The sequence below is a fragment of the Ochotona princeps genome, chromosome 5, assembly GCF_030435755.1.
Source record: "Ochotona princeps isolate mOchPri1 chromosome 5, mOchPri1.hap1, whole genome shotgun sequence".
NCBI lineage: Eukaryota > Metazoa > Chordata > Mammalia > Lagomorpha > Ochotonidae > Ochotona > Ochotona princeps.
This window is the reverse complement of record NC_080836.1, coordinates 47,547,161-47,573,919: the sequence shown is the minus strand read 5'-3', so window position 1 is coordinate 47,573,919 and position 26,759 is coordinate 47,547,161. Positions and strand designations below refer to the sequence as shown.

At 35.0% G+C, this 26,759-nt stretch overlaps 1 protein-coding gene and 1 non-coding gene across 4 annotated transcripts in view; both read right to left on the bottom strand.

Moving 5' to 3' along the window:
• Positions 1-26,759, bottom strand: part of XIRP2 (xin actin binding repeat containing 2) — a 326,918-nt gene that overhangs the window by 215,670 nt on the left and 84,489 nt on the right. The window lies entirely within an intron of this gene.
• On the bottom strand, positions 13,796-13,902 carry LOC131480415 (U6 spliceosomal RNA). Its single transcript, XR_009245520.1, has one exon. It is a non-coding gene; the product is annotated as a U6 spliceosomal RNA (small nuclear RNA).

Genomic DNA, 26,759 nt, shown 5'->3' with positions numbered 1-26,759 from the left:
ACATCTGGTATCATAGCAGAGAATGGAGAACAGAATATATAGACAACTACCCCGGCCAAATGATGACAGCAGATATCTGTGTGAATGGAGACTATAAGGATGACTATGTCAGCAAATGGACATTGGAATGGATTTCTCATCCATAGATAGGCGAGCTAAACAGCATTGCAGAACTATTTCATCCTCCTGAGCTGAACCTTTGGAGCATGCACCACGTTGTGACCCTGGGTTGATATTGGGAGGCCTTTTCCCATCCTTGAGTACTAGGATGATTGAGATGCTGGGTATGGCCTATCCTCCTATCAGACCCCTTCCCCCAGAAATGGGAAGAAAAAATAGAAAGCTTGGAAACAATGATCACACCCACTTCTCCCTAACCCTGGATCCTTTCCACCATAATTGACTATGTAAACATCATCTAAAAAAAGTAATAACAAATAACTGCATAACATTTTAGGAGCATCAAAAGAAATGAATTATCTATCTCTTTTTTTGTTATTCTTTCAGTGGTAGTTGCATTTGGGGAATTAAAAAGTCTTGGGGCCTGACACGATAGCATAGCGGTTAAAATCCTAATCTTGAACGCACCAGGATCCTATATGGGTGCCAGAAATAATCCCAGCAGACCTGCTTCCCATCCAGCTCCCTGCTTGTGGCCTGGGAAAGCAGTCGAGGACAGCCCAAAGCTTTGGGTCCCTACATCCACGTGGGAGACCTGGAAGAAGCTCTTGGCTCCTGGCTTTGGATTGGCTCAGCTCCAGTCATTGTGGACACTTGGGGAGTAAACCATCAGACAGAGGATCTTTCTCTCTGTCTCTCCTCCTCTCTGTATATCTGCCTTTCCAATACAAATAAATAAATCTTTTAAAAAAAAGTCTTGGAGGGAAGAGAAACACAAAATATCCAACTAAGTATATAGATATTGAAAGTCAATGGATATGTTGCATACTAAAATATAGTTGCAAAATTGTAGGTTTTATAGAATGTGGTCCATTTCATTTTGAACAGATGACTAATAATTCAAGCTATGATCAATTGGAAAATTTTATATTTGTAGTGATTTTATGGTTGTATTAATTAAGTGATCACAGGGTAGTTGAAGTGTTTTTAGTAAAGTACTTTTAATGCTTTCATAAGTAATTTTATTTTAAAAATTTCATACACAGAGTGTAAGATTTTATTATGTAAAAACAGCAGATGAAAGGAAGGGTACAATTAATTTTTAAATTCCATTTTGATGCATGAATTTGAATATTCATGGTGTTCTAACAGGGAGAGGTATGTAGAGTGGGGATTGTAACACAACAGGTTAGACCATTGCTTGGAATGCTCACATCCCATAGTAATATGCTGTGAACAGACACCCACCCAATATTCCAATTCTACTTCCTTCTAATGTGCCTAGAAGATAACAAATCATGCCTCCATGTTCCTGGCTCCAGACTTTGGCATGGCCTACTTCTGGCTGCTGTGTGTATTTGGTAGTAAAACAGTAGGTGGAAAATCTCTCTGTTTCTTTCCCACTCTTAACACACACACACACTCCGCACTTTTCCAAATACATCCGTACATAAATAAACTTCTTTTGAAAAGTGACATGTTTATGCTCTTGAAATAACTTCTATCACATTTTAAGTTGTCTTTACCATAAAATAAATAATCAAATATTACCAAATTCTATCTGCAACCACAAAATTAAGGGGCATTCTGATCAGAGGTTTCGGAGATAAAATGGGAAAAGCTGTAATTGGGGAAGCTCTACAGGAAAATACAGGCTAAACAAATAATATATGAAGACATACACAGAAAGAGAGATTAAAAGTGCCTATGAAATGATTTATGTAATTCAACATGAACCTTATTTTAGATCTTCATTTAGAAAGAAAATACTTTCCTTCTTTTCTGAAGACAGAATAAATTACTAAAGCACTGAAATGAATTCTTCAACTTCATTAGGAATGTTTCTCAAATATGTTCTGTAATATTCCTCAGGAAGTACTAATTTTACCTTTTCATAACTAGAACACTTTCATATTATGATATGAAACACAGTGGGAAATTTAGGCTTTATAAAATTAGTAGAGCAGGTTTTTTTGTAATCACACATTTCAAATGTGAGCTAATTATCCAACATATTTTCATATGTTGCGTAAACATTCTTTTAAGCTAATATGCAATGCATGCATAAATCTTCTTGAGTTCTTTTAAAATAATCTTTTCTAATTTTTTTCCACGCTATCAGGAAAGAGATAATTATTTCAACAACAACACTAATTTTGGAGAAAATAGGCATGCTTCCATATACTTATACGATAATGATTTGAAACGCTCTTGAACTTTTAGTTGCCTGAGTTAGGAAGAGAAGATATTGCTCACAAGTTAATTATCCCTTACAATGCTGTATCAGATGCTCTGTGTATCCCTGTATGACAGAGGATTAAACTTAAATCATTTACTTTGTATTTGTAATTAGAGGCAGAGAAGATTGAGAATAGAGTTGTGACTTGAATTGAGGCATTCTGATATGGGATATGCTGGTCCCCTAACATGCATCTGAACTTATAGTGCAAACATCCATTTCTATATCACTTATTATAAAGAATAAGCAAATCTTTGGAAATTTAAATAGACCTTTTCAAATAATGCATTCAATATTAACAGACTGGCCCCTTGAATGAATTATGATAGAACATAAAATTTATATTCAGAAATCATTCAACATTAAATTAGCAAGTATAGTTTGATACAACAACCTGGATATGCATTGTAAACACTTTGGAAAGGGTTTATTTGTCATTGATCCACATTAAAAGATCCAGGACCTCAACTCAAGTATATGTGGATTTCTACACTATTCCCCTCTAACTTTTTCTCACAATTCTCAATGTAATAAGTATTAAAAGAAATGATTAAAAAACAGAGACTTTAGATATTATAAATATGAAAGTATATATACACTGATTACATTCCCTTTTAATATATTCCCAAGAATAAAACTACTAGGTAACACGATAGATTTATTTTTAGTTTTCTGATATATCTGAATAATATTTACTATAATGGTTGTGCCAATTTACATTCTCACTGAGAGTGTATTAGGGTATCTATACTTCTACACTTTCATCAGCATTCACTATTTTAAAAATTTTTGGAAAATAGCCATTCTAAGCGGAATGTGATACCTCATTCTATGCTTTCATTTATATTTCAGTGTTTTGTCATTTTCCTTAACCCATTTGTACACTGATGCTAATTCATCATCTTGTGAATAATATGTCTTATGTACATACAATTATGGTTCTTATTCTATTAACTTATTTAGTTTCTGAGAAATTTGATAATATTAATATTTTTCTTTGTTTTTAATTTGAGCTGCAACAAATAAGAATGATGAAAATGAAAAGTATTTTGAAAAAATAAATTATCAAAACTTGAGAAAATGATTTGTATATTCTTCAAATACATATGTCAGTTGTGAGGATTTTTTGTTTTGATTATTTTAAACAAATTTAGGACTGCCAAAATATAAATTATACCAAGTACATTCAACTTCTTTCAGTAAAGGTAAGCTAGAGGGGAAACACAATGCTGTTAATAAGACTAGCATGTTACTAATAATATTACAGCATTGCCCAAGTTGTGTTAAGTGTTTCCATTCACTATGACAAAGTATGCAATAAGCTATGCATGTGAATGCTAAACAAAGTGGCAAGAAATACATACACTCCCTATCATAAGTTATACTTAGTAAAGTTTGTGGAAGAAGTGGTTCTTTAGGGAAACATAAAACAAAATAGAACAAAACAAAAACAAAACAAAAATCACTCTCATTAGGCCAGTATTGTGGTACAATGTTTTAAAACTGCCCACCTAGAATGTTGGCAACCCATATAAGTGCTATTTAAAGTCCCCAATTTTTTGCTTCTTAATCAGCTCCTTGGTAATATATCCAGGGGGAGAGCAATGCAAAACTGTCCTATTTTGGGGGCCCTTGCCACTTATATGGGACATTAGATTTCTGACTTCAACCATGTCCAGCCTGAAATTCTGTACTCATTACAGTAGCAAATTAGCACATAGAAGATCTCTTTTCCTCTCTTTCTAATTCTGCTTTTCAAATATACAATTCTTTAAAGTTTTTTTCTATTTTTGTGGAATACCGCAGTAAATAATTCAGCAGATGTAGATAATCAGGTCTGATGAAATCGGGGGCAAAAATATTGCTATGTCATTTCTTTACATATAGAACCTTGGAACTCCTCTCTTCTAGTCAATCATGAAATATATAACATCTATTGTGTTTTGATCATCACTAAATATAGATTGAAAATCCTATATTTAGGCCAAGTGGTTGTTCAAGTTTGAAGTATGTGCAAAACAAAACTAGCTTACCCTTTATTTTTCTGTTATAGCTAATATTTTTCATTTTAAGTATATTTATATTTAATTATTATTTATAAGGTATTGTCTAATAAGTACAGATAGTACTTCTTCCATGAATTAATTTAGCTGGCCTTTTGAGATATGGAGTAAGTAAAGTCAATTTTCAAAAATAGAGGAGATATCATTTGAATAGCAGTGGGGGAGGGGAATTCTGATATTTGAGATCTGAGTGTGTATGTGTGCACATGCATAATTATAACTCCTAATAATTGGTCAGAATGATGACAAATCCTGCATAGTGATGTACCATTTGGTTCAGGCTGACTAAAATCTTATTGAATTATACTAGACATGTAGGATTCTAACTTATCTTTAAAATTAAGTCCAACTGGACCTTTTCAAATTTTGTGTATGTAATAAGATCATGTTTTGCATCCTGTTCTTTGTTTATTCTTTCCAAATCATCTCTCTCTCTCTTTTTAATTCAGTTAATCATTTTTCTATCAATCAATTACTGTATAACTCCTACCTGTAATAGGTAATTCCCTATGGATTAAGAATATGGAAAGGATAAAATTTGAATGTGAATGTTGTTGTGTAGCATGTTAACAGGTATGTGAGACTTTCACATTCTATAATTATACTACTGGTTCAGGTAACTGTCCCCCTGCCTTTGATACGGATTCTTGGTATGGCATCTGGAAAGGAAGCAGATGATGTCCCAAGTACTTAGGAGGGCACCGGTACCCTTGTGAGAGACCCAGGTGGAATCCCAAGCTCCTCTCTTTGGCCTGATATCGCCGTGACTTTTTCAGACATTGTGGGGAATGAACCAGTCAATGGAAGATTTTTCTTTCTGCCTTTCTCTTGGTGTGCCTCTGCTTTTCAAATAAATAAATAAATAAATCTTTAAAAGTAAAATTGAAATTTGAGTCTCAAAAGCTTAGAATTTGGTTACAAGAGCTTGCAAGACTAAGCAATAATTCCCAAACATTGTGATTGTTTCTTTACTCATATAACGCAAGGGGGCATATCAAAGGAAGGAGACATAAGAAAAGCAAAAGAAGTGAGTTGTCAAGCACAATTAATAAAGTTGATGAGTCTTGAAAACTAAAGGATCACTGAAGTGAAGGTAGTGAAACAGGAAAACAGGCCTGGGGACAGTGTTGAGCACAGCTTCTGAGAGAAGGCACTTGATGACTCAGAATCAGAATGAAAAAAATTCTCTTCTAAGAAACAGCTAAGGACAAGGAATTTTCCAACATTTTCAATCTATAAATTTCATAACAGCTTAAAAGGTCAGCACTGTTCCATACCTGTTAAGAAATTTATATTTGAAAATCAGTCTCACCACAAAGCTGTTCTAAAGCAATTGTTTCCATTGCTTTTTTAAAACTCCATAGTTCTTCTCTAAATGTTGAAAAAGTAATTGTCTTTCTTTAAATATATAGCAGACAAAGAATGAAATGTTAACGCCTTAGAGTTAGTAGCAATGGGACAAACACTACCAATAATTATTGGAAATGATATGAGAGATTTTACAGAAAAGTTTTGCCTTGATCATACATCATCACAACTGATGACCAACTCTCCTAGATCTTGGAAAATAATTCTGGGGGTTCCTGCAGTCATATATAGAGGCAGCACTGTAACAAAGCATTACTTAAAGCAGTACTTTAAAAAAATGTGTCACTACAGTTTTTGTCAAAAAGAAAATTTAATAAAATTCACCCATGCAGCTAGTCACATATATAAATGTCAGATAGTTATTTCTATAACCTTATATAGTTTAGCCATTTCTTACAACCTACCAATAAGTGAGAGTTTTATTAATAAAGAGAGACATTTTTCACTGTTTATAACTCTTCAGGAACCACTCATGATAGGAAGTAGATGGTGAAGGTTGATAATAAAATTTTGGGGGGGCCTAGTATTGTGATGTTTTCTTCACTATTGATTTGTATCTACCTATCATAAACAATTGACTATCAACAAAAGAAGGTCATTTTGAACATTTTATTCAAAATGAGCATAAATATTTGATGCAGTCTTAAAGGGATGGAAAACTATGAAAGGCCAGTCAAGGTATGATACATGATTACATAAAGACTTTCAGACAATGGTTATGTGGATTCCCACTCTATGCTGAGGAAAATCTGAAGACATCAGCAGAATATCTTCATTGAAATTCAACTAGACTAGCTCTTTCTCACAAGATACCACAACACTAATTGCTTCTCGGCATTTTGGCTAAGATCAAGTGAGATAGCACAGCACTTTCTTCTGCTCATTCTAGAATATATCATAAAATAACAGGAAGCTGTATCTTCTATAAGATGTACTGTTGATTCTTAACACAAGTGGATGATCAGGACATGATCCTCCTTTTTTCTCCTGGTTTTCTAATTTCTATCAGTATCTTTCTTGACATTTTTACTTATCTTCCCAGTTGAGTTGATTTAGGAAGAAAAGACAGAGAGAGAAAGATCTTTCATCTGCTGGTTCACTTTCCAAATGATTGCAATGGCTGGAGCTGAGCAGATCAGAAGCCAGGAACAAGAAACGTATGGGTTCCCCAAATTGGTGCAAATCATTAAATGTGACACATCACATCAACAAATTGAAAAATAAAAACCATCTGATCCCTCAACAGATGCAGAGAAGGCATTTGATAAGATCCAACACCACTTTATGTTGAAAACCCTAAGCAAAATAGGCATAGAAGGAACATTCTACAACACAATTAAGCTTGCTTTAGTCTTAAGTTTCCAGCTCAAAAACTTATGACTGAATTTCTTCAGTGATTTTCATGTTTTTGTTAAATTTTTCATTCATATGACTCTTTGGTTTCCTCTTCCTTTGGATTTTCACATTTTATTTTCTAGGTTTTTTTTTCTGGGATTTCTGAAGGATCTTTATTTGAAATTCTTTTTCAGATATTATATAGATTTCCTTAAAATCGGTATTTGTTTATGCAGGACTAGTGCGTTCTTTTACATGTGTCAAGCTTCTTTATTGGTTCTCCTTTATGAAGTAATTTACAGAGGAAATCCTTTTGTTTGTTTGTTTTTTCAGGGTATCAGTTGGGTGGTTGCTCGGCCTTGGCTCTCCCTGAACCCAGAATAATTACCACTTTAGTGATTTTTTTTTAACCTGTATCTTGCCTAGACTACAACAGTTCATTGAGGTAGTTCCAACTCTGAACTGGACATTATCTTCCTATGCACTTATCTCCAAGCTCCGGTTAATAACACTAGGGTTTGTGATGGCACTACCCATGTGACGGCACTAGGAAGTGCTATGTGACACACAAGAGATTTTGTTGTTTCTTCATAATCTATGATCGAGTCATGATGGACATTTTGACACTACATTCTTCTGGGTAGGCAAAGGGAATGCTGGGGCTCATCCAAAGAAGCATATTCTCAGCAGTGGAAGGCATGAAGTGAAACTTGACCACTCCCACTTGGTCAATACAGATGATATTGAAAATTCTGCACTGGCAAGTACATATATATTCTTATTTATTGTAATTTAGCTTTCATGAGTTGTGTATATAAGAAATTTGTTAGAATAGATAGAGAACAACAAGGAAAGCTTGGAATCAGACAGGAAACGGTCAGCGTGGATACACTTATACTTGACTAGGTGGGACACAAAGATTGGTTACTCCTCACTAGGGTATTGAAGATTTCTCTGCACACCCCTCCTAAAACTGTTCTGCACCTCAATTGTTGACATATGTCCTGATAGAGTTATAAACCAGTCTAGACTACCCAAAAAAAAAAAAAGCCAAGTTCAGCAAAATTATGCTTTAACGCTATATAACGCTAAATACTATAATGTAAATAGACACGAGACAGCTGAATAGTAATCTATAGCCATTTTAAGGTGTACAGAACCCAGTCGTGTATAAACTAAAATTGAAATGTCAATGAAGTAGTCACAGGATGTGGTAAAAAACTTGTATTTTTTTTAACATGTTGGTTACTCAATACTATGTCAATTAATTCCATAACATTATAAATTGTTGCTGATGTTATGTTGGGGCTTTTAATTGATAGGGATGATACGCTGCTGGCTCTGTCTTCAGACCAGAGATGGTGTCCTCAATAAGCCGTTGAATTTCTCTGGACAATAAGATGCTGGACTCTATGCTTGGTATATGCTTGCAATGAAAGAATCTCAACTGCTCTTGAACTGTGGTAATGCAGCAAGGTGGAGGAATCCATCATAGGGGGAGGGTTTGGGGAAGGGTGGAGGGAATCCCAGTACCTATAAAACTGTGTCACATAATGCAATGTAATTAATTAAATAAAAATAAAATTAAATTAAAAAAGAAATTTGTTACTTTAAAAGTTCTTAAAATAGGAAGCAAAGAGCTTCTTAGTTATTCTTTTTATATGTTACATCCTGTAATGAAATCAGCTGTTTCACATTTTCTTGGACAATCTCCCTAAAAATTGATCAACTTTAATATTTTAAAAAACACATTTTTATTTTTTCATTGTCTGTATGTATGCTTTTTGACAGCTCTTCTACATTCAGAATTTATTATTCCCTAGTTGTCTTTCTTTTAATCTCTTCCTCTATTTCTAGCTTTGGGAGTGGAAAATTTGATTAATTTAATGTAAAAGCTTCACTTGTAACATTAGTATACAGTTGTAGCATTGCATCTAACTACTACATTAGCTCAATTTTATGTGTTTTCATTTTCCTTCTATTTAAAGTAAACATCTAATTTCTCTTTTGATTTCTTTTTCCATATAAATGTTAAACAGGTAATGTCGATTGATTTCTAAATATTAAATGGTGCTTTGAGATACTTTTTCTGCATTATGCCTTAGTTAAAATCAGTTGAGGTCACACAGAGAATATATTCTATTAGATTTTAATTCCAGGATTTAATTAAATTTCCATTGTCGCAAGCCATAGTACATCAAAGGGAATATACACTTTAATGAAAAAGAATGCTTATAATCTGTACCTGTTAATGTTTTGTTCCAGAAATGCTCATCAAGGTTCCTTAACTGCTTAATATTTCTCCATTCTCCTTAATATTTTCCACATTTATTATATCAATTTCTACCAATCTCTGAGGCATATCAAAATTTCCAGCTTCTGCTTCATGTCTGTAAGCTCTTTTTTCATGTAGAAATGCTTTTGTATTTTTCACCCCTTACTTATGTATTGATTTTTGAACATTATAAAATTAAACTTTTGATCTCTGAGAATACTTCTTATCTTCAATAATTTTGTCTCATGTTTATGTAGTTCTATTAGCTTTCTTTTGGATAATGTTTGTGTGGTGAATTCCTTTAAGTTTAAAAAAAATTTTTAGATTTTTTTTTTATTGCAAAGGAAGATCAGATTTACAGAGATAAGAGACAGAGAAAGATCTTCCAACTGCTGGTTCACTCTCCAAATGGCTGCAATGGCTGGAGCCAAGCCAATCCAAAGCTTGGAGCCCGGGGCCAGGAGAACTCTTCCAAGTCTCCCATATGTGTGCAGGGTCCCAAGTACTAAAGCCATCCTCTACTGCTTTCCCAGGCCACAAGCATGAAGCTTGGTAGGAAGTGGAGCGGTCAGGACATGAATTGGTACTCGTATAGGATCCTGGCACTTGCAAGGTAAGGATTTAATCAACTGAATCGCTGCACTGGGCTCACCTTCAATATTTTTGCCTTAAATTTTTAAAATATATAAAAGGTTTTTGATGTGAGGTAAGACACACACACACACACACACACACACACAGAGTTCTCATCCACTGGTATCTCCCCCAAACTTTTCAATGGCAACGGCCAAAACCAGTAGCTAAGAACTCAATCCAGATTCCCCACATGAATGGCAGGAATCCAATTATTTGAGGTATCACCATTGTTTTTCATTGTTTACCTTATGAGAAAGCTGGATTCAGGAACTGAAGCCAGGGTTCAAACCAAGGCAGTCCAATATGGGATGTGGGCGTCTTTTTTAAAAAATATATTTTTATTTTGAATTTCGAATTATGTGGTACAATTTTGTATAGGCTGGGATTCTGCCTCAAATCCCCAACCCCAGACAGATTTTCCCCATTTTACTACAATGGTATAGTCCTTCATAAGGAATCATAATTCTATCAGTGTTTTATTGAAGTGTACCCTGACATTGTTGGTACAGACAATGTCAGACAATCCAGTGTCCCATTGTCTATACATGTCCAACAGTTTCATTGGAAATCCATCTTTCATATGGAAGCAGGGATGCATGTTCCATTATACCTGGAATGTGGGTGTCTTAATAGTTAGATCAAATATTCCTTTCCTTTTACTTTTTACCTATATTATGACCTAATTTTAAAATGTGATTAAATTGGGCAGCATTATTTTTGTTATCTTTCATTAAGGGAATATTTAATTCATTTACATTTGATGCTGTTATTGATATGCTTTAATCTGGGCATATCATATTGGCATATTTTTATGTTTGTTTCCTGTTTTATTTTTTATTTCTTCTATTTTTTGCAGTATTTTGATATAATCAATTTCAAATTTTTAACAGCTACTGAACATGTAGTTCAAATATCTTCCCTCTCCTTTAGATTTTGATGATTAAAAATATTTTCCAAAGAAAATCTAAGATTCCTACAAATATCATATTTTGTTTTATCTTTTGACAAAGTCCTTTTTTAATCTCATAGTTCAATGTCTGGCTTTATGGAATAATTTGAGAAGTTAGTGAAAAATGTCAATCTTGACAAAAGTCATGGTATCAATTTTATAATCTACATTCAGAAAAGAACTAATTAAATCCACCAAACTTTTTTTTAACACTTATTAGCTCATAAATCACAAGCTTGGGAAAGAGAATGAGTGATTAGGGATTCCAAAATAACAGAAGTAATTAATCCATGTTGTGGTTTAATGGCCCAAAATATTTGAGCTTTTAAAAACCGATTCTTACAAACATCATATGAGACAAATAGATTACTTAAGTTTTCATACATTTTTCCTTTCATTAAATTGTATCCTGAAGGATTCACTTTGTATATGATTGGTCATTTATTCAATAAAAATCTAGTGAACTCCTACAATGATTCAAACATTAAATTAGGTTCTGAAAACCGTTAGAAAACCATTCACAGCTCCTGCGCTGATGCAGCATATGGGACTATCCCAGCAAATAAGATTGATTAGGCTGTTACAAAATGCAAGCAAAATCATAACTGTGTTAATACTAAAAGTTTGTTATGAAAACATGGGATATAGAAAATAACTCTCTTCAATGTTTATGCAAAGTCTTTATTCACTTAGAAAATTGAATTTTGTACTAAATTTTGTGCAATGTAATCATTGCATCATCCTATGGTTTATATTAAATAATGTATTTTATACTTAAAATTTGGTGTGGCTCTACCTATATTGATTTACCACATTTTCTCAATGTCTAGGCTCTATATTTGGTTATTTTCACTATAATGTCCTTATAATACTGTATAACAAATTTACTTTCAAATATGTACTTCTGAATTAGTTTTTTTAAAAGATTTGTTTTTTTTATTACAAAGTCAGACATATAAAGTGGAGGAGAGACAGAAAGGAAGATCTTCCATCTGATGATTTACTCCCCAAGTGACTGCAATGGCCAGAGCTGAGCAGGTCCGAAGCTAGGAGCCAGGAGACTGTTCCGGGTCTCCCACGTGGTTGCAGGGTCCCAAAGGCTTTGGGCCATCCTCGACTGCTTTCCCAGGCCACAAGCAAGGAGCTGAATGGGAAACAGGGCCACCAAGATTAGAACCGGAGTCCATATGGGATCCTGGTGCGTGAAAAGCAAGGACTTTAGCTGCTAGGCCACCACTCCAGGCTCCCTGAATTAGTTTTAAAAGTTATCAAAAATGGCCTGGTATGATGGCTCAGTGGTTAAATCCTTACTTTGCAAGTTCTGTAATCCCAAATGGGCTCTGATTCATGTCCCAGATGCTCCAGTTCCCACCCGCTGCCTTCCTATGGCCTAGGAAAGCAGTAAAGCATGGCACAAGACTGTGGGATCCAGTACCCATGTGGCAGACTTGTTAGAAGCTCCTAGCTCCTGACTTCACATCAGCTCAACTCTGGCTGTTGTGGCCATCTGACGAGACAATTAACATATGGAAGATCCTTCTCTCTGTCTCTCCTTCTCTCTGCAAAATCTGCCTTTTTAACATAAATAAATTAAATCTTAAAAAAATTTAAAATAGTCACAAGGAAAGTTTGTTACTACCACCAGGAAATCAGTGAATGATACAGTTTAAATGTATGTTTAGTTGGGGAAACTGGCATCTTTTCTAAGATGTGTATTTCTAAGATCATAATACCCTCTTATTTATTCATGAGTCCCTGAGGTAAATATCCATTCACTGTAGTTAAAAGCAATGTGCTCTCAGTTAAGCTAAATGAAGTCTAGTAATAAGAATTGGTCTTGACATTACTTCAAAGACAAATGATTAGAGAATCATCATTTTCTTAGTCCAAACTGCCATGTTGCCACTTTGTCAATTGTCAGCCATATAGACACTTCAGAAAAAACACCATCCTAGCAAAACTCATTCAACTGGGAAAAATAAATGTTAAAAAACCTGCAAGAAATCTTGGCAAGAACTTATAGCAATTAAGACACACTTAAGAATCAAATAACAGTATGGTAATTTCCACACTCAGGCAAGAAATAAAGATAAAGGAAATTCCATATCAAGGACAAGCATATCATGCAACAGTGAGCACAAAACACGAGATACCCACACCCTCTATCAGAGTGCCCAGTTCCAATTCCTATTCTACTTGTGACTCTAGCTTACTGATACTTTGCACTCTTGTAGGCAGCATGTGGTATCTTAAATAATTGAGTGGATCATCAAGACTGAGTTGCAGGCTCTTGGCTCTTCCTGGGCCAGCTATCATTGGTACATGTATTAGGTGAATGATAAAGCAGACAGAAAAATTCTCTCTCTCCCTTTCTGTCTTTCTTCTCCTCTCCACTACCATATCTCTATCTCTTCTTTCAAATAAGTAAAAGAAACAAAAATTTCAAATTCCATACAGAACCTACTCCTAAGGGATAAATGAGTTCATTTTAGATTATTTAAGTACTCCTCACCATTAATTTTTTTTTAGCACTATTTTTTTTATTAATTATTATGCATTATGTGACCGTTTCATAGGCTCTGGGAATCCCCCCACCCCTCCCCACGCCCCTCCCCCCTGGTGGATTCCTCCACCTTGATGCAGTATTACAGTTCAAATTCAATCAAGATTCTTTCCTTGCAAACATATACCAAGCATAGAGTCCAGCTACTTATTGTCCAGATGGGTTGAACAGTTTCTTGGGGAGACCATTTCTGGTCCAAAGTTAGAGCTGGTAGAATATCATCCCAGTCAATTAAGAGTCCCAGTACAAAAATATGGAACACTTCAAGAATTTGCGTGTCATCCTTGCGCAGGGGCCATGCTAATCTTCTCTGTATCGTTCCAATTTTAGTATATGTGCTGCCGAAGAGAGCACGTCCTCACCATTAATTTTTTTCAGATTCTAAAACTATTAACAAAATGCAAATGTGTATGCCCAGGGCTTATGGCCCAGGACAAGCAGAAGCAGATTCTGAAAGGCCAGAGAAAATCACACAGCCATGTGTAGGTTTATATCTTCTTTATTTACAGTGGTAGTGATAAATGCACAAATAAATTTAACTGGATGGTGATGGAGTCACAAGAGATAGTCAACTGTCTGCCCATGGTAGTGGTCAGACACACACACATCTACATACACACAGTCTCACATCCACATACAGCCATATTCACCAACAGCTTTATATGTGTAGCCACATCCATCCACTGGCAGTTGTGACTAGCTATGCCATAGTTGCTTATATGGCTTATAGGTAATAGTGATCTGAAGCCAGACTGTTCCCTAACAGACCATTAGCCAAGCAGGTAGATCTATTGGATACCATGACATCTGTTAGCATGGAAAGGCAAAGAAATGGGAGCAGAGAAAATAAAAAGTTTTGGAAATTTGTTAAGTTCATCTTCCCAAGTTTATCTCCTCAACACAGTCTAAAAAATTTTTGAACCCTTAAACATCTTCCATTTACATGGTCCACATCAGATTCTAGTTCATGGCATCTATGAACAGAGGTTGTTTCCTTTCATTCACCTAGTACCAAAAGTGAAAAGTAAAGAGGATCCAAACAAATGCTAATGGTTCATGAAACTGACCTACAAATTATTTTTAAAAGTTTTCTCTGCTTTTAATGTGCTAAATTTGTATAAATGTTTCTCGGAAGAGTTTTTAAGGGTGTGGGGGGTTGCTACTTATTTAAGCAATTCTAATGAAGGACTAACCTTTTACATTTAACATTTGTTCCCTTCATTTGCTTGCTGGCAGCAGTTCATACTATTTTTTTCCTCCCAAAGGACATAGTATAATGAACATACACGAGATTATTTAAATGAATGGTTTTAATGAGTTCTTTGAATAGATTCTTTAAAAAGCAAGCATGAAATTGCCTTCCCAGTTGAGATATTTTAAGTATTTTTAGAAAATTTATATAAAGCCTTAAACTTCTATTTCTAAAGGAATGATGATTGAAAAGGAGTTTTTCCCTAAACTGTAATAAGATTTATTCTCACTCATAATGCCAAAAGATATTATAAACCCCAGCAGAATTATCACAACTCAAATTAATAAGCATTTATTTATCAAATTTAAAGGCTATAGCTGTTATACCCTACTTTCATGCATGGAAACATATAACCAATAACTGAAGAACACTGATTAGACATGAGTACATTTTTTAATGTGAACACTATTTGTTTAGCCTTTCTGTACTCTGGCTCAAGGGATTATGCACTGGAGGCTGGGTGGAATGGCATGCTCCTCCTGTAACTATGATCTGTGAATTGGCATATTCCATATTTGCTCCCCTCACAAGGTTTCTAAAGATTTATACAATGACTTTATTTACTCCACGAATAAGAACGGTGATATGTGTAGATCCATAAAGTTCTAGAGACTAACAGGCCCAAGAAGAAATAAAGACAAAATAGATACCTGGAGTAGGAAAGACTTGTTGGAATTGCAGAGAAGAGGAATTAAAAACAACTCTGATTAAACTCTTCTTGACATATGCATTTGCCTCAGGTTTTTATGTTATGGAAGGAAATAAACTACTTTGGAACAAAAAAAGATATAGAATCCAAGAGTGATATGAACTACCTTTGGCAGACATTATTGCATTATCATTTAGAAATACTTATCTGGAATTTTCAGAAAACTCTAGTTCTTAAAATTGATACATAAACATTTTTAATGCAAAATTTTATTTTATTTTGTTTTATGATACAGTTCCATAGGTTCTGGGGTTGGCTGTGCCCTTCCCCAAGGTCCTTCCCCACGGGCATCTCCCAATCTCCCGCTATTGATTTCTCCTCTAGTTTTGCAATGGAACAGTCAAAAGTCCATCATGCTAAAACTAACATAAATATGAAGCAATTTTCTTAATCAGTCTTTTAGATGATACTCTAAAACTCAATTGATGCTTTTTCCATTCTGAACAAATTTATTCACATGCACTATTGTAGCTTCTGCAAAAAATTAAAGAAAAGAAAATCAAGTTTCTTATCTTTAAGCATCATCTAAAATGATATCTAAACATTGCAAAACACAGATCTTTCAATGTGGAGGAACACTATGGAAACACAGACCAGATTCCATATATTTTGCCATATGTAAAAAGATTTTACAACGAACAACCTATAAATTTTTCCCAGCTTTAATAACCTGTATTTCTCTGAAAAAAAAAATTGAAGTACCAAGGGATTAAAGAAAGTGAAGAATCTGGCACCCAGTGAGTAAAATAAAGTGAAGTTAAGGTGTTCTTTACTGGTAAACTGGTTTGTATTTTAATTTTTAAAGAGTATTTTCTGGGTCTGTTTTCTGCCTGAGTTTTCAAAAAATACTCTGATTATTTGAATTGTTTTATGATCAGATACTCTTTAGTAAGTTTGTTTTTTATATGGATTAAAGAACATTGGTTTGTTGTTAATACATGTTACAAACTTGAAATCTAAAAGTTAGGGAAGGTTTCCTCCACTTGAAATCTAAAAGTTAGGGAAGGTTTCCTCCAATTCTGTGGACACTTCAAGCATGGTTTTCCAAACTACTACCTGCCTGCATGAAATTGTTTTGTTGGCAAAGAACTTGTCAGTCCCAAGAAGTCATAGAGTCTTGACAGTTGCTTAATCTATAGCAGGTTACTTTAAAAAAAGGTTGTGGGAAGTAGAAATAAAAGAAGTTCAATTAGGTGCAAAATTATGAAAAGCATGAATAGTTTTTTCGTAATACACATTTTCCATGAACATTCTGAAGACATGCTGTGGGATGTGTTTTCACTTTTTGAAATTCTAAAAATTCACTGAAAAACTGTAGTTGAATATATTCTTTTGGGAGAAATCTAAACTCTGTGATCATGTTACTCTTTTTTTTTTCAGATGTTCTATAAACTGTCATTTATATAGATTTTCAGTGGCTTATGACCAAATATTTTTGTACATGTATTAAATGATGTAAAAATCATCACAGTCATCTTTAGAATCACATAAAAGACATTATTTCCACTTAACATAGTTATATGGGGCATAATTTAATGCTAACTTTGCTATTTGGGGATGTAGAATTTATGAATGGTTTTAGTCACAGTCCTTATAAGTATATCTAATATTACTATTAGTAATATTACATGCTTATATGTGATTATTTGAGAATATAAAACCTCTGGATTTTTGTACAGAATTAAGGAGTTCCTCTTCTCTATATTTCTTCATGTCACTTCTCTGATCATGTCGCCCCCAACATTCTAGAGGGCCTTGTCATAATGTAACATTAGGGCCAGGCGTCATGACTCAGTGGCTAAATCCTTGCTGTGCACACGCTGGGATCCCATATGGGTGTGGGTTTGTCTCCCAGCTGCTCCGCTTCCCATCCAGCTCCCTGCTTTTTGCCTGGGAAAGCAGTAGAGGATGGAGAATAGCCTTGGAACCCTACACCTACGTAGAAGACGCAGAAAGAAGCTCCTGGATTGGAATCAGCTCAACTCTGGCCATCTGGCTACTTGGGGATGAAACAGCAGATGTAAGATCTTTTTGTCTCCCCCTTCTCCCTGTAAATCTGCCTTTCCAGTAAAAAACAATGAATAAATAATTTTTAAAAAATGTAACATTAGACGCGGTATTTCTTTGATGGCCTGAAAAGCTACAGGTCTAAGCACCTCACTTTGAGTAGGTAGGTGATTAGACACAGATGGAGTTTGTGTTGCAAATACTCTGGTTATCTGTAATTTACTGTGTTAACAGAACACTGAGAAAACCTTTTCTCTCTTTCAGCATCCACTTTATGAGTCAAAGCTCCACATATTTCTCTTTCAGTAGCACAATTAGATGGAACTAATGCAAACCAGTAAATCTCTCAAGAGAGTAGCTGGAAGTTGAAGAGAACTGCTAGTAAGGAAAAAGTAAAAAATGATTAAATGCAGCAAAAGAAGGGTAAGTGGATGAAAGCAAATTATAGATGTGTTGAAAAGAGGATCCTGATGAGCATCACAACATTTGCTGTTTATCGTCAACCCTGGCTATCCATAGCGAATTGGTTCCAGAAGGCTCCAGGTTGATTCTAGCAGATCTCACAACCCACACATGCTCTATTTCTTAACATTGATTTGCATAAAGTATATGTATATCATCTCATATACTTTTAACCTTTTATGAAATACTGTCTATTATTAAATAACTGCTATGTAAATAATAGCTATCCTGGACTTATTAGAGAATAATGAATAAATGTTCAGATTCAGTATGGACATGGGTTATTTCAAACACACACACACACATATATTCATTTTATATATGTACAAAATAAATGCAGACTACATAAAACAAAATTCATAGATGTGTACAATAAACAATATGTTTATATATGCCCCCACACACAACATACATGCATGGAAGTATTTAGACCAGCAATTAGGTCATCATTTAAGATATGCATATCCCACTTAAGAGGGCTTGACTTTGATGATTGGCTGTGGTTTCCTGCTAATGCTGACTCTGGAAAGCAGCAATCACTCCAGTTAACTGCATTCTTGCCACCCTCATAGTATATCTGCATTCAGCTCCCAGGCCTCACTTTGACCATGGGACAGTCCAACTATTGCATATATTTTGGCAGTGAGCTACCAGTTGGAATTGTGCTCATTTTCTTTGTCTCTCAATAATTGCCAAGTAAATAGACAAACAAACAAACAGACAAAATTATTCATTGGAAGATAGGAATGCTGGTTATAGGAAGAACATCTAAAACAAACAAATGTGTTTAATTTAGCATTTTAGTTCCTATTTTCAGATTTGTGTGTGTCTTGATGGACATCTGTATTTATAAGTTATAATAGCAGGTGATTTTGCTCTGAAATGGTGCTTTGTTTTCTGAATTTCCAGATCAAATGATAACCATTTTAAAATTACCAGGAATATAAACTGAGTTTCTAAATGGGTGCTAATATTGACAAGGATGCATGTTTTCAGTGTCTAAAAATGAACATTTTGTAAACATTTAATGAAATTGCAGCAGTGACATTATGGAACTTCATCTAAAATTTTTCGAAGTTTTACTGAATAAAGCTAAAATATTTCTGATACTAGAACTTACAAGTGAGCTTGTGATAATGAACTAATGAGTTAACAATATTTACACTGATACAAAGGACCTGATAAAGGAAATTTTGGATGGAATTAATGTTGGGCTTGAGTGTTGATAGAACATAGTGACAGAGGTTATGTAGATCAAGACACATGCTAACAATTTTCCAAGTATTCCTGATGCTTCACTTTTCATGCATAATTTCTCCTAACTGTGGAGTTGGGTTGTATAACTAGTTTGGTCACCGAATTGTAAGATAACAGACACAGATCAACTGTGCCTGGCAGAGCTTAATTGCTGATGTTGAAATCTCTTTGCTGTTGTTTTCCACTAGTGGTCTATTGATAACAATCAAGGTGGTTACTGTTCTGACTGACCATACCTCTTTTTTGCTATGATATGCAGAACCTCTTGATAGGTTTGGAGTAGTTATATTAGGAAAACCAAAATCTAGCCTTCTGGTTTTGTGTGTTAGGTGTAGTTGTGGCATGATTTAATCTGTCCTGAATGATTTTAGGTATAAAATATATAGAGAGAGGTCTAATAGAAGAAGAGGTAGAGTGAGTGAGCTCAGAATGACCAGCCTAAGAAAAACTCAAATTAAAAAAAAGAAATGATCCAATTCCAACTTTGCTAAAATGCATTTCAAAACGAAATACACTCATACACACCAAACACAACTAAAAGGTGACCAAAAATTCACACTGTGAGACTGTTTAGTGAAGGTACACATGTGCAAGAGACTGCTAACTGTAGAGCTACGTATGTTCAGCCACAGAGGTGGACAATAACAGAATAAGCACCAACTTATTCTCAATGGATGAGTCTGCTCATTTAGCAGTTAAGTGTTTTTCTTTTCATTAATTCATTTAATGTCTTCCATTTGTGGAAATCAAACTAAAAATAGTTTAATGTGAGTATTAATATTAGATATTCATAATAAGTGTTTGACATCAGATTTTTTAAAAATAAAAGGTAAAGTTAAATGGTATTAACCCATGTCAAATGAGACTGTCAACTTTCTACTTTCCTGTACCACACTAGGAGAAAAGAAAATTTGCCTATACATTAAGTGATTGACAATATAATCAATACATTTCAGTATTTTAAAATACTAGCAATAGCGGCCCCTCACGGTAGCCTAATGGCTAATCCTTGGCTTGAACACGCCGGTATTCCATTTGAGTGCTGGTTCTAATCTCGGTGTCCCCAATTCCCATCCAGCTCCCTGCTTGTGGCCTGGGAAAGCAGTCGAGGATGGCCCAAAGCCTTGAGACCCTGCACCCGCATAGGAAACCAGGAAGAGGCTCCGGCCTCTGAGCTGAGATTGGCTCAGCTCTGGCAGCTGCAGCTGCTTGGGAGTGAATTAACAGATGAAAGACCATTTTCTCTGTCTCCTTCTCTCTGTGTATCTGACTTTCCAATAAAAATAAATAAATATTTTTTAAAAAAATACTAACAATAGGCTCTTAAATATGTATTTAAGGAAAAATTCGATTTCCAAATAATGCTTCCTATGTATTTAGAATCAGCATTGTAGATAAAACTACAATACAAAATACAATGATTGTACTTACAGCACTATATGAGTAAGCCCTTAGAACGTGAATCTAACATTGATTTTTAATTTATATAATTATCATATCAACTCTATCTTCAAGTCCTTTTAAACCTACTCTAATTAAAAAGCCAAATAAAACATTTATTGTTTTCTAAATAGAATCCAAAATATATAACTACATATATGAGTTATCTGAATTCAGATATCAGGCTTGAAGTTACTCTTATTTGATTTTTTTCAAGTTAACTAATGACACAAGCTCAGTATGTTGAAGAAAATTTAAATCAATCTTATGGCCCTCAAATTACTGCATATCAATTGTGAAGTTGCAAGGAATATACTGCATATCTGATGGAATTCTGTTGAATTTAGATGAAGCTTAAATGCTCTCTGGCCCTTTGGATACTTGACAGGTCACTTTCTATCTAAGGGAGGAAACAATCTCTAAAAACAATTAGTACAAAGGACTCAATCATCATTACTAATGGCTTTGCTCCCTTCACTCAGAAGCAAGGGTTAACTTTGCTCTCCACAAAAAATGTCCTCCTAGCTGCAAATTTGCCAGCAAATGTAAAGCCCAGAAAAGGGGACTAAGCAGTGGCACTTTACATTAATAGTACTCTTTATATTCATGTTATGGTAATTAAGCAAGTACAGCAATCTGAAGCAATGATGGTTCTTAAACTGAACACTCTAACAGCAATAATGTGCCTCTGAGGGCACAAGCTAGTGTCCTGCAAACCAATTTAATATGTTTCTGGACAAGGTAAAGGTCAGGATGGTTACAACGGGCTGATAAGTGCTTCAAAGTAGAAGGCTTGGAATAAACTCAATTCTAGTCTCTCTAATAAAGTTCTTATAAAAGCTCCTGACTTGGTTTTCATTATCAAGTATTTTGCAGATGTTAATGATTCTTATGTCTATTTCCACTGAGATAAAGGGTACTGACATAAAAGGTACAGACAAGATATGAAAGGACACTCTAATCTCACACAAATTCCATCCTGTACATCAATATTGCTTTAAAATCTGGGATTCATAAAACATTTCAAATGAAATACTCATAGAAGTATTCTTTGAAGAGTGATGTGCAGACTGAAAATGAAAGTAAACATATTATTTCCAGGTATCTTTGCAGTTGTAAAAACATCCAGTCATACAGTAAACAAAGCAGGAGAAAAAAAAGTGTGGTTCAAGATGACTGTTTCATGCTCTTTGGACTTTGAATATGAAGGATCTTATTGATTATATTTCCTTTTAAAAAAATATCTATAAAAGGAATAGGAAGGGAACAGAAAAAGAAAGAGAGAGAAGGATTTTTTACCTATTGATTCGCTCCTCAAATGTTCAGGGCTGAACCAGACAGAAGCCAGGAACACAGAATTTCATCCAAGTCATTCAGGGTGGCAAGGTCTCAAGTACTTGGGCCAACATATGCTGCCTTCCAGATCCAAAGCGGAAGCACCAGGCCTCAGACATTCTAACGTGATGTTGGCTTCTTCAGTGGTAGCTTACACTGCTATATCACACTTCCCCATTTTGGTGGCACTTTGTTTTCTGTCCATGTTTTGTTTCTTTTCTTACACTGTTTAATAATTCCCCTCTCCACCATGTGCTTAATTCTCCAAGGTTGTGATTTATATAAAAAGCAACACCCTTATTTCTTAGTGTAGTCACGATAAATAGATAATCTACAGAACAAAGTGGAGGTTTTCTTAATAACATCATTAAAAAAACCAGAAAGTCTAGCTGCAAAGATGTGTTCTCATATTACAACCAATGTAACATGAATCTGGTAGGATAATATATAAATGAAGCACTATCATAACTGACTTAAAATTATTTTTAATTTAGTCAATTATGCTTTTCTATTTTCCTAAACCTCATTTACAATTAATTTCCATTCCTTTAATGTGGTTGTGTTTGTTTATCAGTTTCACTAAATCAGCTTTCTATTTAATAGACCTTGTTCAGAATCACAAAGACAGTCGCTGGAAATGTCCTCAGAAAAAGATACGTACCATTCATGAATCATTCTGTGAATGCCATAATCTGTAGTCAAAACATTGGAACATGCAACAAGATTATCAAAATCCAACTTCAAGAAGGAATATGAGGGAAATATGTACCCCCCCCCAATTTCAAAGCACTCAGGAAGATTTTTATATCTAGATTATATGTAATCATTTTAAATAATCTGTATTAAAGTCTTCCAGAAATTCACTATACCTGACTGCATATATATGGTTTACTTTGTTTTTGGCTTCACATCCAAGAATGAAAGAAACATTAAATCACCTTCTCTTTTTCTTGGATTTCTAAAATCAGACAGATACTGTAAGTACACAGCTTCTGAGAAGCAATTAGAGCTAATGGGATTAAAATCTAATCACCCGACTGCTCCTGGCTTGAATCTGCAGAACTGCATAGTAAAGTTGTGCGTTCTAAACGCACAAAAATGAGTGATTGCACTCTTCCACAAATGGTCTCATCAGCTTTAGTTTATTTGGTCCTCTCGAGGGGGAACTTTTCAGAGTTTGATCAAGGAAATGGCTTAGATTTATTTTTACAGAAGGGACATTTGCAATTTCTTGCTTTAAATGTCTTTGATATATGTGCGGGATATACAGAAAGAAGGAGCAGGGGTATAACCAGAACAAAAATAGATTTAAAAACACATTCTCTTCAGTCCAGACAATCACCACAGACTCCTGTTTTCTTTCAGAAATGTTTTCACTTTGAGAGGTTGTGGGAAGCAAGGATGTTCCTGCTAATGCCTCACAGAACATGGAGCCTTTGCTGGAGCCTTCCTGACAAAGAAGAGGTTATAATACATGGCCTCTAACATTCCTCTGTCTTCGAAATTCCATGAGCATAGGGTGGTGCATAAAAGGCCAATTATCAATTCATGGAGCAAGCCACTTAAAGGATAAGATGACAGGACAACCAGATAAATGTTGAAAGAGAATGACATGGCAAAAAAACTGTGTACCACTGACAAAATGGCTCTTTGGTCCAACAAAATAAAAATTAATAGAAATAACAATTCTAACAAAAACTTAGTTTCCTTTTAACTCCGTTGCACTGTTCAAAACCATTCATATCCATTATCACTCAGTCCTCAGAAACCTACAAGGGTATTATTATTATTAGTGTTAATATTTTTCCTTTTGGTGGCACAGAGAGAAAGAAAAGTACAAGATAGTTTAGTAACTCACCCAGCATTACAAACTGAAGTCCTAGGGCCAAAACTGGAAAGCATGAGTTATGGCTCTTGAATTCAGCTGTTAACTAACATTTACAAATGAGAAATATTTACTGCAAAACATCAGTCTAATTTGCTTATAAGGGGTGGACCTTCCAATGCCTTTCATGAAAAGTCTATATACAAAGTATATTAAAATCTGCCTTCCTCTTCTCTGATAAGTCTACCCACTCTCCCTCTGAAACATAAACAACTTAGTTGATATTAGATACATATCCAATTTGCACAATTTCTCAATCATTCTAATAACCATGTCTCAGAACTCTGGAATGCATCTGGCTCCTTGCCTACAGTCAGCTGGTCTTATCTGCTACTGCATTTCCTGGCAACACTCACAGGCAAACTGAAATTCATCTCCATTTTAAAAGAAAGACAGCAAAATAAGTCATGTTTCAAGGGCAGATATAAGAATCTGAGATTCCAAGATGACCAATTACAGTGATTCTCAAGATTTCCATTCGTCATGCATTTTACATCACACTCAACTAGCATTAGCACTCAGACAGTAGCTATCAGTCAAATGGAGAGAAGCATATAAGATATCATAGATAATTTCTAATAGTTTAAAAATGAAATCAGCTGCAGACTATGCATAACATTTCATAGTACAGCCATATCTTACGTGAGATTCAGTTATAAGGTCAAAGACTAATGTTAAAATCATCTAAAGGAAAAAAACACGCATGAAGAAAACTGAAACAGTCAAATAGGGTAATGTGCATACACGGTTTATTTAAGTCACATCTCTCTTGATAGTCTGTTTGCTAATGTTTCTGCCATGTGGGAACACACCACAATTTTGTCTACTGAGCTTAAGTTGCAAGAATTTACTTGCATTTAGGGAGTTGCAGTAAGCCTCATCCTGGGAAACTGTGTATAATTAAAACTGCATGTAAAGAAACATTTTATGTAATACTCAGTGAATTCATAGAAACAAAAATAATTACTAATGTTAAGGCCTTAGGTTAGTCCATTTATTGAATCATACATGTAATTTAATGCATTTTAACTGGAAAATACTATAAAATGAAGCTACCCAAGTTTATCAAATAAAAGTAAAAAAATAATATTTTCCAAAAATTTGAATGCTGATATAAGAAAATTATCTTCTTACATTTTTGCATAATTTTTATATAAAGAATGGCATTTCCAAATGGGTAATTTTTTATACCATGATTCCCTTTTTGAACAGACAGAAAAAGATGAGGTGTTGGGTGACAGGGAGGAAGGGGGAGCCAAACAGCCAGGCATTGGGAATGAGGGAAAGGGAACAATGGAGAAGTCCCATCTGAGTCAAGCCAATGCTGGGAGCCTGCACACTCAGTTCAGGTCTCCCACATGCATGCCATGGATCCAACTATTGAGTCACCATCATCTGCTGCCTCCCAAGGTGTTCATTAACAAGAAGATGGAATCGGGATGACCCTAACCTAGGTATCTAATGAGGGACACAGGCATCCTAACCACCAGTGGACCAAACACCCACTCCCCAATGGATATTTTTAAGCACATCATAAAAATATTAACATTCTTGGGCCCGGCGGCGTGGCCTAGTGGCTAAAGTCCTTGCCTTGAAAGCCCCGGGATCCCATACGGGCGCTGCTTCTAATCCCGGCAGCTCCACTTCCCATCCAGCTCCCTGCCTGTGGCCTGGGAAAGCAGTCGAGGATGGCCCAATGCATTGGGACACTGCACCTGCGTGGGAGACCTGGAAGAGGTTCCTGGTTCCCAGCATCGGATTGGCGCGCACGGGCCCTTTGCGGCTCACTTGGGGAGTAAATCATCAGACGGAAGATCTTCCTCTCTGTCTCACCTCCTCTCTGTATATGTGACTTTGTAATAAAAATAAATCTTTAAAAAAACATTAACATTCTTTCACAATAATTCAAATGATTTTCAAATAAAAACAACAGATAAGAGAGAATGAATGTGGAAAATACAACATAAATGTATATTATTAATGAAATTGCATTTCATGACCTGCTATATTGTGTCACCATACAATGATTTGAAAGACGTGTTAATGTGTAAAATGGTAAGATAAAATGAAGGAAAAGTGAAACAGAATATGGGATATATGCTAGTTACATATTTAAACTCCATTTTGATCTCTTTCTTAAATAACAGAATTTTAATTTCTAAAGACCAACAGTATTGCTAGATTCATATGAAAAATTATATTTACTTATTTGACAGGTACAATGTGAGAATAACAGAGAGAGACAAGGTAGAGGGAAGGAAAAATAAAGCAAGAGAGACGGAGGAAGCGAGGGAGGAAGGTAGGGAGGAAGAAGGGTTGAGAGAGAAACTGAGAGAATGAGACTTTTTCATCTACTGATTCGCTCTCCAAATAGCTACTATAATAAGGACTGTTCCAGGCTGCTGCAGCCAGGAGCCAAAAACTCCATATAGTTCTTCAAATCAGTGGGAGGGCCCAAGTACCTGGGGAATGATCTGCTTCCTCATGAATATTAGCAAGGAATTAGAACTGACATGGAACAACCAGGACTCAGACATGTGCTTTGATGTGAAAAAGAGTTAACTCATGATGTCAAAATACTAGTCTTGGTACAATTAGATTCCAAATAAATACATATTTGTTAGATTGCTGTAAACCCAAAGTTGGTCATGTGATACATCCCTGAGTTTGAGATATAAATAGAAGCCAACAAGGGATTCCAAAAAAGCTAATTTCAAAAGAAACAGCATTTCTGAGTATTTATTCTGCATTTGATCTTTCTTCTTCCTCCTGCTTATACTCTGATGTATCACTATGCACCCATTTTGAAGCTATGAGCCAACATGTGAGAATAAACATACATTGTAATAACAGACTTTTGTAGT